The 4,837-nt window shown below is 37.2% G+C and overlaps 1 long non-coding RNA gene and 1 other non-coding gene across 2 annotated transcripts; both read left to right on the top strand.

The window, feature by feature from the left end:
• Window positions 1-26: 26 nt before the first annotated feature.
• Window positions 27-4,662, top strand: LOC100951336. Its single transcript, XR_001161885.2, has 3 exons — window positions 27-340; window positions 1,243-1,416; window positions 4,243-4,662. It is a non-coding gene; the product is annotated as an uncharacterized LOC100951336 (long non-coding RNA).
• On the top strand, window positions 928-1,030 carry LOC111722890. Its single transcript, XR_002771532.1, has one exon. It is a non-coding gene; the product is annotated as a U6 spliceosomal RNA (small nuclear RNA).
• Window positions 4,663-4,837: the final 175 nt, after the last annotated feature.

Genomic DNA, 4,837 nt, shown 5'->3' with positions numbered 1-4,837 from the left:
CCAACATGGTCATCCTACTCCAAAGCCTGGAATTTGTGATTTGTTAAGTGTTCTGCCTCATTGACCCAACTTTACTCAGCAATTGTTGATGGAGTGGCGTGTAGGGAATGGATAGATGATTGCATATAAAGATGAAAAAATGCGTTCTCACCCTCAAGAGTCTGCCAGTGAGGCCGATAAGTACCAAACGTGAAAAGTAAATATCTGGTCTTTTAAGATACTTGAAGATGCCAAGTTAATTACTTTTCTGTTGTGTAGATTTTATGGAAAGAACTCTTCCTATGTTCATGGGGGATTGGATTCAAATGGAAAGCCAGCAGATGCAGTCTACGGGCAGAAAGTAAGCACGCATGATTTATTTTGGCTCTTAAGCAGGTAGAAAATAACCCATAAATTTGAGGTGGATACATGCTTAATAGATTGTTAATACTTAGTCCAATTTCTCAACTTCTTAGAAGTCAAAGCTATATATATAATTATTATTTGGTTAATATATTTGAAATGCTTATGCAACGTTATATTCATCATTTTGTGTGATACATTGTGAAGTTTTAGTATCCTGAAAAATAATAGGCTTTAGTATTGAAATTTTCTCTTTTTTAAACTTCCAAAATAAAATAAGAGTATTGGCTGAGTGTGGTGGCTCATGCCTGTAATCCTAGCATTCTGGGAGATCTAGGCGGGTGGATTACCTGAGCTCAAGAGTTCGAGACCAGCCTGAGCTAGAGCAAGACCCTATCTCTACTAACACTAGGGAAACTAGCTAGGTGTTGTGATGGGCACCCATAGTCACAGCTGCTTAGGAGGCCGAGGCAAGAGTGTCACTGGAACCCAAGAGACTGAGGTTGCTGTGAGCTATGATGACGCCATGGCACTCTACCCAGGGTGACAGAGAGTAAGACTGTCTTAAAAAAAATAAAATAGTGCTTGCTTCAGCAGCAAATATACTAAAATTGGAACGATACAGAGAAGATTAGCATGGCCCCTACGCAAGGATGACACACAAATTCGTGAAGTGTTCCATATTTAAAAAAAAATAAAATAAAATAGTACTAGTTCTCTACAGTTACTTTAAGAGACTGCAAGTGTGGTTGCTAGAAATAGAGTAGGAAGATAAAAATAAGAGTACATATTTTGTATTTTAAACATGTACATTCTCTTCACCTGTGCTGTGTTGGAAGGTTTCTTTTTAAGTTGGAGATTGTAAATTTTAAGTCATTAACTCTTGCCTTGATATCTTAGGAAATCCATAGGAAAGTGATGTCACAAAACTTTACCAACTGCCACACCAAGATTCGACATGTTGATGCTCATGCCACTTTGAATGATGGTGTGGTGGTCCAAGTGATGGGGCTTCTCTCTAATAACAACCAGGCTTTGAGGAGATTCATGCAGACATTTGTTCTTGCTCCTGAGGTATGTATAGGAATGACTCATGGTTAGTTCTATATTGATCATATATGTGTATATATACACACACACATGTATTTACGAAAGGTAGTGCATATCTTAAAGTTTTTTTTGAAATTCAAACTTACAGACAAGTTGCAAGAATAGTGCAATAACTTGTGTACCCCTACTACTGTCAACTCTTGCACCTCATTATTTACTATCATTTTTTTCTTTCAAATAATTTGAAAATAAGTTGGAAAAATCATGTCCCGTTATCCTCGTACTTCAATAGGCATTTTCAATAATAAGGAATTTTCTTCCATAACTACCATATAGTTACCAAATTCAGGAGTATTGATGCAATATAATTTAATTTGTCAACCCACTGCTCGTGATGTCCTGTATAGTAGTTTTTTCCTGGTCCCAAGATTCATTTCATAATTAGACGTTGCATTTAGCTAGCATGTCTCTCTAGCCTCCTTTTTTTTTCTTTTTCTAGCCTCCTTTAATTTATAGTGCTCCTTAATATTTTGTTTTTCATGGCATTGACATTTTTGAGAAGTAGAGTCAGGTTATGTAAAGTGTTTCATACATATCTTTCAGTGCCTTGCATTAGAGAGACGCATGATGTCATTTAGACCTATTAGTGATGTTAACTTTGATTACTTAAAGTGATAATTCACCATGTTTTGCCATGTAAAGTTAAATCGCTTTCTTCAAAGACTATGGGAGATTCTTTGACACTATGCAGATCTACTCTTCAGTATCTAAGTTTTATGCATTAGCTTTAGCATTCATTATTGATTTTTGGCCAGAATCAGCTGCTACTTTGAGGGTAGTAAATGGAGATTATCTAATCCCATTGTTCTGTTTAATGGGAACTGCTGACAGGTTGTTCTCAGATGAAAAGGATTAATTGGCATTCACCTGTATAGAAAATTTATCTTACCTTTCTTAGATGGTTAGTATATTTAGTTGGTTATACTCTAATAACAACTCTAATATGTGGAATGTCCCACATCTGGTAAGTGTGAACACCTTTAAGCTGCCTTTTGTATTCCTTTGTTGGGGGTACTTTATAACTTTGTGACAGGAGATGTTCCAGGCTTCATTTTGTACTGTCCTGTCCCAGCCTCAATTCTGGAATAAGCAGGAGGCCTGGTTCTTTTTCATTTTTCTTATCATGGAAGGACCATACATTTATGTTGAATACATTTGTGCCTTCTTCCAGATTGGTTCAGAATGAGCAAGGTCAGGAAGCCTATCTCCTTAAGCACATAGGAGTGATTCAGTGAGAACTTGCTGAATATAATAGCTTGTTTTGTCTTGCATTAATCTTAAAATAATTTTCTATTTAGGGTAGTGGACTTAAAGCCCTTTTTATTATTTGAATATGAAATAACTTTGTATTTGAAAAATTACGTGAAGTCATTAGAGTGATGATTCTTAGAGAGGAAGGGTTAAAGTGTAAAGACTTGACAGATGCCTATAATCCCAGCAACTAAGTGATAGGATCCCATCCCAGGAGGATTGCTTGAGGCCAGAAATTCCAACACATGGTGGGACCTTACCCTGTTTCTAGGGAAGAAAAAAAAATAACTGAGAGTGGTGTTACATGCCTGTGGACCCATCTACTTGAGAGGCTGAATATAGAGGATTTGCTCGAGCCCAGAATTCAGGGCTGCCATGAGCAATGATTGTGACATTGCATTTGATCCTGAGCAACACAGACCCTGTCTCTTAAAACAGTACAAAAAGTCCCAAAAACAAAAGCAAAAAAAGGGTGGGGGAGGCTTGATAGACTTCTGAATATGCAAAGAATCACCTGAAGTGTGATTGTCAATTATAAGTTTAATTATAGTTCTTTTTTCTTTAATATAAATTGTCATTTATTACAGAAAAAATTGAGGTATATGTTGATATCCCTCTTTATTGCTAAGAAACAGCTTTAGAAATTTAATAACTAGTAAATTATATAGTTGGATTTATACTATTATGTGTTGTACCTAGTGTGAACAGCTTTTTAAGCTACACTATCTTTGAGTATTTGTATTTATATTTTTGAGTACAGATTTAGTGAATTTTTTTTGTTTTTTTTGTTTTTTTGAGACAGAATCTCACTTTATTGCCCTTAGTAGAGAGCCATGGCATCACAGCTCACAGCAATCTCCAACTCCTGGTCTTAGGCAATTCTCTTGCCTCAGCCTCCCCAGTAGCTGGGACTACAGGAACCTGCCACAACACCTGGCTATTTTTTTGTTGCAGTTTGGCCAGGGCTGGGTTTGAACCTACCACCCTCCGTATATGGGGCTGGTGCCCTACCCACTGAGCCACGGGCACTGCCTGATTTAGCGAATTTTAAGTATCACCTGAAGTTAGGAGTGTGATTGCCTGTTGGTGAATTTTGAAGTTTTGAGGTGTGGGGTATGGCATCTTACATTGTCAATTTTTGTCCTTTTTTTTTTTTTGTTTAAACATTTCCTGTCTTTCAGAGCGCTTTGTCAATCTCTGGATAACCATTTCATGGTGATGATAAATGCTTTGAGTGAACAAAATGTGTATGTGAGTGTAGCTTTTTGACAGTCCTGTTGTAGAGTAGGGCTTTCAGTTTTGATATTGTTGTGTAGAGGGGATCTTTCTTTTGCATTAAGGGGTATTAAGCAACATCCCAACCCTTGGTGGTTGTCATAGCACTCCCTGTTGTGAAAACTGAAATGTTTCCAGTCTTTGCCAAATGTCTTCCTGGTGGCAGACTCATCCCCAGTTGAGAACTATTGGTGTAGAATAATTCTGTTTTTTTTTTTTTTTTAAATCTGTGGAATAAATGAAAACTTCTTGTTGGCATTGCAGGGCTCTGTTGCAAATAAGTTCTATGTTCACAATGATATCTTCAGATACCAAGATGAGGTCTTTGGTGGCTTTGTCACTGAGCCTCAGGAGGGTAAGTTGTGAAACACTATAAGTTGACTTCTCTGAATTTTCCTGATGGCATCAGACTGACATTTGGCTTTCTTGAATGTTTTATTTTAATCTGTATTCATTAATAAATAATTGTCAAGACATATGACGGGTCTGGGATTTTACTTCATGGATGTTAATAGAAGATGTAAGACTCCAAGGTCAGGAGTGGACAGCGACAATAGTAGCATTTTTGCCACACTGCCCACAGGATACTATGGAGGGACAGATGATTTAATTGTACTGCTATAGATTATGTCAAAAATGAGGAACACTTGAGTTTAGGGACCCCAAATCTTTTATAATGGGCACTAAATTTGCCTACCCTTTGCTCTGGAGGGACACCACCTTTTCCAAAGCTATTTGCTATACAGATGTTTTTGAAGGATAGTCTGGAAGGAAGGGTCGATGTGAAAGATGGTGTAGTAACAGAGACCTATGGAGAATTTTCTCCAAACTGGTAAGATTTGAGTGTTTGTATCTGGCT

The sequence above is a fragment of the Otolemur garnettii genome, unplaced genomic scaffold (assembly GCF_000181295.1).
Source record: "Otolemur garnettii isolate 467f Iridium unplaced genomic scaffold, OtoGar3 scaffold01431, whole genome shotgun sequence".
NCBI lineage: Eukaryota > Metazoa > Chordata > Mammalia > Primates > Galagidae > Otolemur > Otolemur garnettii.
This window is presented reverse-complemented; position numbering and strand designations above follow the sequence as displayed.